General features: G+C 48.2%; 1 long non-coding RNA gene across 2 annotated transcripts; it reads right to left on the bottom strand.

Annotated features, from left to right (window-relative positions):
- Positions 1 to 2,437: 2,437 nt before the first annotated feature.
- On the bottom strand, positions 2,438 to 9,237 carry LOC115637300. Of its 2 annotated transcripts, XR_003997229.1 has the most exons (4): positions 9,103 to 9,237; positions 7,529 to 7,705; positions 3,188 to 3,379; positions 2,438 to 2,468 (listed from the first exon to the last, which is right to left on the bottom strand). It is a non-coding gene; the product is annotated as an uncharacterized LOC115637300 (long non-coding RNA). The 2 variants fall into 2 exon arrangements; XR_003997228.1 differs by lacking the exon at positions 2,438 to 2,468 and having other exon boundaries at positions 2,723 to 3,379.
- Positions 9,238 to 11,785: the final 2,548 nt, after the last annotated feature.

The raw sequence follows: 11,785 nt of genomic DNA, 5'->3' as shown, positions 1-11,785 counted from the left end.
AGTTCACAGAGTACATTAGGGGAGCACAGCTGTGACTCAGTCACAAGGGTGAAATATTCTAAAATGTTTTTACATTTGCTAAATTTGCTGCTGCTGCCTGTACCTTAAGATACTTTGATAGAGTTAATCTTTCTTGGCTCAGATCTCCCTACCTTCCTAGTTGCTCTTCACACACCCCTTTGTCCTCCCCCCCCCTCCCGCATTCACTTCTGCTCTCTCTGTTTTAAAAGTTGAAAGTTATAGTTTTTACAGAAACCTCCAAGAGAAAGCAATTGAAAAAACAGAACAAAACAAACAAGGAGAAAGGAAAAACTTTATTTTACATAAGCCCACTATATTAATTGTTTTAACCCTTCAGAAATGCAACAGCTGAAATTATGCCTAACTTTCTTGAAGATTATGTTGCCGAGCAACAGAAATGCAGACTCTGCTTCTAATCCTAACCATGAGTAATATTTGAAACATGGCTTTTTCTTATTTCCATATAGCAGAGTTTTAAATAAAGTTTAATATAAAGTAATGGAAAATGCCTTAAGTTACTACATTGATACAACAAATTTGGAAAATGTTCATATGGATTTTATCAATTGTTATTTTTAAAAAGTTTTAAATAAAAGGTAATAACTTGCTTTTTAAAATATTTAACCCTTTTTTATTTAGTTATTGCCTTGTTTTATATAGTTATAAATAGAATTCGAGCACCATTTGTTCTTAATTGTAAGTTTGTCCTGTATGTCACCTGTGTTGTATGTTGTGTGACATCATTATTTTAATTTTGTTGCAACAAAAGCAAATTTCTGTTTTACTTCTCATATACATAGCACGGTGGGACACACTTTAGTAATGTCTATCCCAGTATTCAGACACTCAGCAGCCTACTACCAGTAATAATACAGGTTGTAACTATAATTGCCCTAATAGCAATGTGTTGCTATCTGCAGTACCACAAGGGCCAAACTACAGTACCCAGACTGGAAAAGGATTGTTAAGCTTGGACATAAAGTGCTTTCATACGTACACATAGATAGTATGCATATATACCCATATGTAACATGCAAATATATACACCATATCCATACATATTATCTAGGAGTGCCCCAAAGAATCATAGAATATCAGGGTTGGAAGGGACCTCAGGAGGTCATCTAGTCCAACCCACTGCTCAAAGCAGGACCAATTCCCAACTAAATCATCCCAGCAGGGCTTTGGTCAAAGCCTGACTGTAAAAATCTCTAAGGAAGGAGATTCCACCAGCTCCCTAGGTAACCCATTCCCGTGCTTCACCACGCTCCTAGAGCAAGAGTTTTTCCTATATCCAGCCTAGACCTGCCCCACTGTAACTTGAGACCCTTACTCCTTGTCTGTCATCTGCACCGCTGGGAACAACCATCCTTCCTTCTCAGGGAACCCCCACCCACTATCCCCACCTTACCTCAGTATATGGCTACTGCCAGTCATCATCTAGCCCCCTGCGCCCTGGGGCAGACTGCAGTATCAGCCAACCCATCACTGGCAAGGTTGGGCTTTGGACCTGCTGCCTTGGCCTACCCCTGGCTGCCCTCTGCAACCCCCAGACATTTTAGCCCAATGCTAGGTTGCAGCCTGGGTCTTTCCAGGCTGGAGCTCCCCAGCCTTTCCCCCAGCCCTGCTTCACTCAGGTACCATGTGTCTAGCTGGCCTGCAGCCAGGCCCTTCTCCTCTACAAGAGGCTTGCCAGCCTCTTTATACTGGCCAGCTGTGGCCTGACTGAGGCGTAGCCCAGCTGCAGCCACTTCCCAATCAGCCCAGCTTAGTAGCTCCCAGCCCCACAACCCTCCTCCTGGGCTGTTTTAAGCCTTTTCAAGGTGGAGCAGGTGGTCGCCCCGCTATAACCACCTAATAGTCCATTCATCCAATCCATACTTCTTTAACTTGCTGGTAAGAATACTGTGGGAGATAGTATCAAAAGCATGCTAAGGTCAAGGTATATCATTGTGCACCCGCTTTCCCCCATATCCACAGAGTGAGTTATCTCATCATAGAAGGCAATCAGGTTGGTCAGGCATGACTTGCCCTTGGTGAATCCATGTTAACTGTCCTGATCACCTTCCTCTTCTCCAAGTGCTTCAAAATGGATTCCTTGAGGACCTGCTCCATGATTTTTCTGGGGACAGAGGTGAGGCTGACCGATCTGTAGTTCCCTGGATTCTCCTTCTTCCCTTTTTTAAAGTTGGGTACTATATTTGCCTTTTTCCAATTGCCCGGGACCTCCCCCGATTGCCACAAGTGTTCAAATATCATGGCCCATGGCTCTGTAATCACATTGGCCAACTCTCTCAGCGCCCTCCAATGCATTGCATCCAGCCCCATGGATCTGAGCATGTCCAGCTTTTCTAAATAGTCCTTAATCTGTTCTTTCACCACTGAGGGCTGCTCACCATCTCTCCATACTGTGCTGCCCAGTACAGCAGTCTGGGAGTTGACCTTGTCTGTGAAGATTGAGGCAAAAAAAGCATTGAGTACTTCAGCTTTTTCCACATCCTCTGTCACTAGGTTGCCTTCTCCAGTCAGTAAGGGGCTCACACTTTCCCTGACCTTCTTCTTGTTGCTAACATACCTGTAGAAACCCTTATTACCCTTCACATCCCTTGCTAGCTGCAACTCCAATTGTGCTTTGGCCTTCCTGATTACACCTCTGCATGCTCAAGCAATATTTTTAAACTCATTCCTAGTCATCTGTCCAAGTTTCCACTTCTTGTAAGCTTCTTTTTTTCTGTTTAAGCTCACCGAAGATTTCTCTGTTATGCCAAGCTGGTTGTCTGCCATATCTGCTATTCTTTCCACATATCAGGATGGTTTGTTACTGCTTCCTCAATAAGGCTTTAAAATTACAGCCAACTCTCCTGGACTCCTTTCCCCCTCATCTTAGCCTCCCAAGGGATCCTGCCCATCACTTCCTAGAGAAGAACGAAAAGTCCAACCATTCACTAAGCTGGTCCACTGTTACGGGCATACATGTATTAGTAGTTCGGTAGAGTCTGTGGGAATACTAGTACCGTGCTTCATCAACAATAAACCTGGCTGGGTGCCTTCCTCCCTTAACAGATCCTGTGGTCATTGGTCAGTTCGCTCAAGATCTGCTGTGCCAGCTGTCTGCACAGAGCTGGAACAATACACAGGGAGAATACAAATGCAATGAACATCTTACCACAGATGCTGCTCCTGAATCAATCAGAGGGGTTGCTGTAGAGCCATAAATCACGCTGCAACTAGAGGGGGCTGGTTGTGCACTACTTCCAGCCATACTCCTCTTTTAAGAGAGTTGTTTGGTGGCTTTGTGGAGGGACAATTAAGCAAATCTCTCTTCTCGCTCTCTCAGTGCAAATGAGAGGTCCTGTAACTGAAGGAAGCAGTGTTTATTTCTCAGCTTTTGAAGTCTGACAGCTCAGCTACTTGAAATAAAAATACAGACATTTGTTAGGATTTGAAGGCAAGTTTTCTGTAACATTGTCCTCATTAATCCTGTCAGCCATGCATTTTCATTCTGCTCTTCAACACTTGCTAAAGATACACTACTTTTTTTTGGCTCATCAAACTGGCTGTGAAGATTCCCTACCACTGCCAATAGGCACAAAATAAACACTGGAAAGTCATTCCAATACCCTCATTATTCCCTCTGACCAGGGTGAGCTCTTCTAAAGCAAACCACTCTCCAGCACCTAAGGTATGTCTACACTTAAAATGATACAACAGCAGAGTTGCTCCACTGCAGCTGCACTGCTGTAGCTCTTCAATGTAGACATTACCAATGCAGATGGGAGGGATTCTTCCATTGGTGTAGGTCAGCAGTTCTCAAACTGGGGGTCGGGACCCCAAAATGGCCAGGGCTGGCTTAGACTTGCTGGGGCCCAGGGCTGAAGCCCGAGCCCCACTGCCCGGGGCCAAAGCCAAAGCCTGAGGGCTTCAGTCCTGGGCGGTGGGGCTTAGGTTACAGGTCTTCTGCCTGGGACTGAATCCTTTAGGCTTCAGCTTTGGCTCTCCCACCCAGAGCAGTGGGACTTGGGCTTTGGTCCCCCCTGTCCTGGGGTCATGTAGTAATTTTTGTTGTCAGAAGGGGGTTGCGGTGCAATGAAGTTTGAGAACTCCTGGTGTTGATAATCCACCTCGCCTAGAGGCGGTAGCTAGGTAAACTTCCCATTGTCTACACTGGGGGTTAAGTCAGCTTAACTACATCACTGAGGGCAGTGGATTTTTCACACCATGAGCAACATAGTTAAACTGACTTAATTTTCTAGTGCAAGCCAGGCCTTAATGTGGCTTAGATTCAGGCACTGACCAGCAGCAGAACTCCTAGACAAGCAGAGTGAAATTCAAGAGTTTCCAGAGCAACTTTCAGACACTTCCTTATTTCTAATAGTAGGAACAACAAAGAGACATTGAGGGTCACGTTGGACTGTATGAACAGGAATCCTGGCTTGGTGTTATGGTGTGACAGAGGAAATAGCCCTTTTTGTGAGGGAGCAGTGTCGTACTGTATAATTCCAGTTCCTTTTGTGATCCCTCGGGAGGCAGAATTAAGGCTGGGCCTATATGTCCTCCATGGAGCAGCACCTTAACTATGCATTTGCTGGGTTTGTAAGTTGGGTTGGTTGGTCTGTTTTTTTTTTCTCACATGAACATTTCTTCCAGGGAGATGTGGAGAGGTTGTAACTGATCAGTTCCTGGATTCCTAATGTTTGAGTTTGGGGTTTTGAAGTCCCATGCTAGTCCTGGCCGGGCACAGGGCACTGTTGTAAGGCACCAAGCGTAGATTCAGCATAATGAAGGCTTTTGTAAATGAATTTCCTTTTTTAAAAACATGTGACTGAACCAGGTACAGGAGGCTCTGACATCTCTGTCAATGGAATGGTTTAACCTCTGGGACACCCAGACTTTGCAGACAATACTGGCGGTTTCTTTAAGTCTCAGAAAGTTTAATTCTGGGGTCATCCCTGACAGTGCTCCAGAAGCAGCCCCCACTGGAGGGAACGGCATAAACAGCAGCTCCTTAAGAGTCACCATTTCATCAAAGGAAAGAGACTAATCACACTGACAGGCTAAAATACCCATGACGCTGAAACAAAACTAGCCTCATGCTTGTACCAGGCCAAGTTCTCTATACAAACCTTGTAACACCTGACCCAGCCTTGTGCCCTGGCTCCCCAGCCCAATTTTCCATATTCCCTGGGTCTTTCTGATCCTTGCACTCCCTTCAGCCCCTGCCCAACAGAGATCCAGCCCCCTCCCCTTACGCTCCAGGAACAGTGCCAACTTTACTGCTATGCCCAGAACCCCTCCTGCAGCTCTAGGTCTCCTGCACTTCTCCTCCACATCCAAGAAAGCTTCAGCTCACTCATTGCTCCCTGGACAGCTCTGGTCTTTTTCATATCCCAAACCTTTCTGGGTTTATTAACACATCCCCTTGGGAGATGCACGCATTTGGATATCCCCATTTACTGACAGTAACTGAGGCACAGAGACAGAAGCCACCTCACGACTTGCACCTCCAAGAACTGTGCTTGATACAATTTGCTCCATGTCACTCAGTGTGTGGCAGACCAGCCCTAGAACCCACTTCTTGTGGTCCTAGTGTGTGTCCCTTAACCACAGGTCCATCTTCTCATTCACTACACACCCATTTCAACATGTTCAGGTATTGCTAGCCAAAACTGTCTGTGCTTAACACAGAGCAGCATGGAGGTGGTCATGTAAAGCACAGCTAAGCACATAAATTTGGCTTACCCTTTCAGAGAGGCAGGGTGGATAAGAACTGGTGCTGCTGTGTGAGGGTGTGACGTTCCCCTCTGGTGTGATCTGGACCGGTGATCTGCTAGGTCTGGGAACCAGCCTTACCCTGCTCTGCTGTGAGAACCCCCACTCCTGGGTTGTTCACACAGCCCCTGGCATGTAAGTGCTCCTTGGATTGTACAACCGAATGACACTAGCCAATATCTCCAGTCCCAGACACAACCCTAGGAACCTCTGTCTTGCAGTGTCCAGTCATGCCAGCTGGATGCTGCAAGTTTATATGAGTTCATCAATTTAACAAAGAAATTGATATGTACCAGGCTTGCTATCCTAAGGACATACTTCAAACCAAACGCACTGCTTCAGGCTGCATAGCCATTTAATGACCAAGGATGGTGGGAAAATCAGAATTTTTGGGTTCTGTTCCTGGATCTGGATCACATTTCTAGTGATTTCAGCAGTGGCTAGAAAACATATACAGTGAACAACTTTGTGGCAAAAGACTGTGCGTTAGCATTCAAGTGACTTGGGTCTACACTATTGGAGAGTTGAGTTCTAATCCCAGTTCTACCTGACGTGACCTTGTGCAATGTCAGTTATCTTAAATGTAGAAATGATAGTTGTCTGCTCCTAACATAATGAACCTTTGGCAAAATAAGTGTTGTAAAACATGCAGCTATATTAATAGCAGTCAGCAGGAGAAGAGACTTGGGCCACGTGTACACTACAAAATTAGGTAGACCTAAATTATGCTGGCACGAAGCTGCTGCAGTTATTACATTGCTTCTGTGTATCCATATTATGCTCGTGTCGGCGGTGCGCATTATCACTAGGAGCGCTTGTATCGATGCAGAGAGCAGTGGGTAGCTGTCCCATTGTGCAACTTGCCACCATGTAGCACAGGGTGTTTTGGGAAGTGTAGTCGTGTGGACTCACCCCTGCGGCACCTCCTGCTGGCGACTTCTAGGAATTAGCACTTTCCTGCTCTGGAGCGCCTTCTGCAGGTCAGTGATCCACCTGTCCTCTGGCCCCCGTGTCCCTCTCTGGACTCCAGTGCCCTGTTAGCTGGGGTGCTACCCCCTGGCAGTAACCCCTTTCTCTCAGGGTCTCTCCTCCCCAGGAAACTCCCACCGACTAGTCCCACCTCGCCTCAGTATCAGGCTACTGCCAGTCATCATCTAGCCCCCATGCCCTGGGGCAGACTGCAGTATCATCCTACTCATCACTGGCAAGGTTGGGTTTGGACCTGCTGCCTTGGCCTACCCCTGGCCTGTCCTCTGCAACCCCCCATACCTGTTGGCCTTGTGTTAGGCTGCAGTCTAGGGCTTTCCAGGATGGAGCTTACCAACTCCTCTGCCTTTCCACAGCCCTGCTCCACTCAGGTGCCCTGTCTCTAGCTCCTCACAGCCAGGTGCTTCTCCCTCTAGGCTACAAGCAGAGGAAGACTGATCCTTCTGGCTTCTTTTGCCTTCTTATACAGCCCTGTTGCTCAGTTTGGGGCATGGCCCCAGCTGCAGCCACTTTCCCCAATCAGTCAGAGTTTTACCTTGCCCAGCCCCAGCCCTCTACAGGGTTTTTCCAACCCCTTCCAGGCTGGAGTGGGTGGTTACCCCGCTACAGGAAGGTTTTGCAATGCTTGGTGGGGCTGAAACGAATTGCACAGGGTGTCTGGTAGCATGGGTTCAACTTCCTACAATGCATTGTTCTCTATCTCATAATTTCATCTGCATCCCATGATATTTTGTGTCCTTTTAAAAATCACCTGCACAAACCTGAGCGTCCCTCCTCACTGTCTGCCATCTGTGACAGAAGCATGGATCTTGCACAGCTCTGCACTATTGTGATGAGTGTTGCGTGCACGGGCCACCTGATCCTCCAGTATTTGCAGAGCCACAGGAGGAGCCACAGGGAACCTGATGATTCTCTGGAGGCTAGCTTGCTGTGGGACATAAAAAGAAACAAATCAGAGTTGTTGGTGGCATTCACAGAGCAGCTTCAGACAGTAGAGTGCCAATTTTGAGCCCAAGAAACAAGCACTGACTGGTGGGATCACAGCGTCATACAGGTTTGTGATGATGAGCAGTGGCTGCAGAACTTTCAGATGAACAAGGCCACGTTCCTGGATCTGTGCACCAGACTCGCCCCAGCCCTCCAGCGCAGGGACACCAGACTGAGAGCTGCACTGACAGTGAAGAAACAAGTGGTGATCACACTGTGGAAACTTGCAACACCAGATTACTGATCTGTTGGGAGTCAATTAGAGTTGGGAAATCCACCACAGGGGCTGTTGTTATGCAAGTGTGCAGGGCTATTTATCGCCTCCTGCTATGAAGGACTGAGACTCCGGGCAGTGTGCAGGACATAATGGATGGTTTGCAGTAATGAGGTTCCTGAACTGTGGTGGGACGATAGATGCCATGCACATCCCAATTTTCACACTAGACCATCTTGCCGCTGAGTATATCAACAGAAAGGGCTACTTTTCTATGGTAATACAAGTGCTGGTGGATTTCCAGGGATCCTTTACTGACATCAATGTAGGCCAGTCAGGGAAGGTGCATGACACACGCATCTTTAAGAACACAGGGCTGTTTAGAAAGCTGCAGGCAGGGACTTTCTTTCCCGATATTGAAATGCCAGTAGTTATCTCGGGAGACTCAGCCTAACCCTTGCTCTCATGGCTTATGAAGCCGCACACCAGCCATCTCAACAGCACCAAAATGCACTTCAGCTACAGGCTGAGCAGGTGCAGAATGACGGTTGAATGTGCCTTTGGTCATTTGACTAGTCATGACACTTTCTACTTATGAGACTGGACCTCAGTGGGAAAAAAAAATTCCAATGGTTATAGCCACCTGCTGTGTCCTCCATAATATCTGTGAAGCAAAGGGGGAAAACGTCCACCGCAGAGGTGGAATGGCAGTCTGCTAATTTTGAGCAGTCAGATAAGCAGCACTATAAGAGCTCAATGGAGAGCTATACAACTCAGCGAGGCTTTGAAAGACCATTGTAATTGTAAGTCAGAATAGAGGGTATTGCTGTACTGTATTCAACCTATCCTTGCTCTTTTGAAGCCCTGTATGAACACTTTGGTGAGTGCTGTGTGTGTGGTAATATAACATTACCAATGCACGTGTTAAAATTGTCTGTGAATGATGCCAGCACCACCCAGCATATGTTGTGAACTAATAAAGAAGAATTATATTTCTAAAACCAGACTTTTATTGCATAACAATGCTAATAGAAAAACATTTATAACTTAATAAATTAGAGGGGAAAAAAACCTTATGAAGGGGAAAGAACAGTCATTTCCATTTCAGATACATATACACTGACCTGTGAAAGACATGTGAAGCTGTGACTGTCTTTAATGTCCCAGAAGTGGAGTTGCAGGGATAGTTCAGCAACACCTGATGCCATGGGGAATGTTGCAGGGGTATTGGGAGGTCCTGATATGCAGGTATCTATGGGCTGAAGAGAGAGGTTAGCATGGGATTGTTGAACCTGCAGGTCCACCAGAATCTGCAGCATGTCTGTCTCCTGTCTGAGATGTGCAAGCATCTCCTGCTGCACATCCCTCTCCTTTTCCTACGCCTTTCTCCTCTCCACTCTGTCCCTGTCCATGTTGTCTGCAAGGGTGATCCTCCAAGTCCTGTGCTCATTATCTGAAGCAGTGGAAGCTTGCAGGATCTGTTGGGACATATCAACCCCAGTCCTCTTCCTCCTTCCTTTTCTGGCTCAGCCATTCCACTGGTGTGGATGGAGAGTCCCTCAAGGCCACATTTACGGCTGCTGAAGATACAATACACAAGAGTTCAGTGTATTCAAGATAAATCTAAACTTAGGATGCTGAACTCACTACCCTTGATCCACACAAGTTGTAAGCACTACAGTCTCATTTCATCTTGGGATCTATACTGCACAGGAGCACTCACAGCACCAGCCATGGTGAATACAGTCCTGGGGCAGGGAGCGAATGGGGGAAATGATGGGGATAGATCAGGGGCATGAGTATGTATAGGGCAACTGAACTGAATATTGGCACCATTATCCACAGGTGGTGGTGATTTTAGCAGGTACCTTCACAAGTGAGATAATGGCGGCTGAAAGGGATCAGCTCCTGCAGGCGACTGGCTGCCATCTGGGACTGTATGTGACTAGCTTGTGTGCTGCTATGGTTCCCACTGAAGTAATTGAGGAGTGGCATGGAATATTGTCCCCCCCGGCCTCACCCCTTCTGCCTGAGGCCCTCCCTGAGACAGTAGCCCCCTCTCCTGGAGAAGCCCTAAGCCCCCTCCTCAGCTGGAGCCCTGAACTCCCCTCCCTCCCCACGGTCAGAGGGCCCCCAGGCCAGCTGGAGCCTCGAGCCTCCCCACTCCCTGCAGCCAGAGGAGTCCCGGGCCGGCCAGAGGGCCCACGGCCATTCCATGCCTCTCATCCTGTGACCCCAAGCTGCCCCACAGAAAAAGCTCATTTCTTCCCAAAGAACCTGAGCTTTTGACATGCCCTGGAGTCCAGGGAGATTACTGATGAACCCAGGAAGCTGAGTAGCTCGTACCATCTCCTTAGCCACCCCAGAACCTGCATGGGACATAGTAACAAGAAAAACTTCCCGTGCAAACTCCACACACAGCATCTGGTGTCCGCAGCTATGCTAGGGGAGGCTTAGCCTGCCCTGGCTGATTATACCCACCGCCTATGCTGCTAGCATAAGTAAAAAAGAGTAAATCAACAGAGGTGTCCTGCTACTTTGGGGGTTCCATCCCTGTAATTTCAAAGCAAACAGCATATATACCAGTGGTTCCTTCCCCTGTATAATGCTGGACTGTAGGGACTGGCTGGACTGAGATGGAGTCAAACACATGTTCTGGCTCACCGCATATCTGTATCCCCTGGATGCCTATCCCCCATACTCCTCCTCCAGGGGTGCCATTTAGGGAGGGCTGTAGGGGCACCTGCCCCCTGAGTTTCATACCACAAGGACTGGCCCTGCAGATGGGCAATGTGGGCAATTGTCCAGGGCACTGTGGTCAGGGGGTCTTATGCACAGCATGGAGGAGCATGCTGCCAGAGGGCAGGGGAGCGCCCAGAACAGTGAGTGACAGCAGGGAGCATGGAGCTCGCTCTGCTCTGCAGAGGCATCCAAAGGGGCGTGGGGGGGAGGCCAAGAGTGGCCAGAGGGCTGCAGGATGGCTCTGAGCTCCAGCAAGATACAGCTCCCATGTGACAGCATGGAGCCCACCTTCAGCCGCAGGCCAAGTGCCAGGCATCATGAGCCCCAGCAGCAGCAAATGCAGTGGTGGCAGAAGCTGATGGAGCTGCCGGTGCTTCTGAAGAGCAGGCTCACGCTGCGGAGGAAGAATTCCACCCGCTGACCCTGTTCTGCCCTTATAGCCGATGCCCCTCACCTATCCCCGCCATGTTGACACCTAAGGGAGACTAGTGGCCTCAGTCCCACTTCCTGGGGTAGCTGCCTGGGGAGGGGAGTTCCGAATAACTGCCCTTTTCATAGAATCAGAGGATAGAATCAGAGAATATTAGGGTTGGAAGAGACCTCAAGAGGTCATCTAGTCCAACCCCCTGCTCAAAGCAGGACCAACACCAACTAAATCATCCCAACTAAAGCTTTGTCAAGCTGGGCCTTAAAAACTTCTAAGGAGATTCCACCACCTCCCTAGGTAACCCGTTCCAGTGCTTCACCACCCTCCTAGTGAAATAGTGTTTCCTAATAGCCAACCTAAACCTCCCCCACTGCAACCTGAGACAACTGCTTCTTCTTCTGTCATCTGCCACCACTGAGAACAGCCGAGCTCCATCCTCTCTGGAACCCCCCTTCAGGTAATTGAAGGCTGCTATCAAATCCCGCCTCATTCTTCTCTTCAGCAGACTAAATAACCCCAGTTCCCTCAGCCTCTCCTCGTAAGTCACATGCCCCAGCCACCTAATCATTTTCATTGCCCGCTGCTGGACTCTCTCCCATTTGTCCACATCCTTTCTGTAGTGGTGGGGGGGACCAACA

This window comes from Gopherus evgoodei, chromosome 19, assembly GCF_007399415.2.
Source record: "Gopherus evgoodei ecotype Sinaloan lineage chromosome 19, rGopEvg1_v1.p, whole genome shotgun sequence".
NCBI lineage: Eukaryota > Metazoa > Chordata > Testudines > Testudinidae > Gopherus > Gopherus evgoodei.
This window is presented reverse-complemented; position numbering and strand designations above follow the sequence as displayed.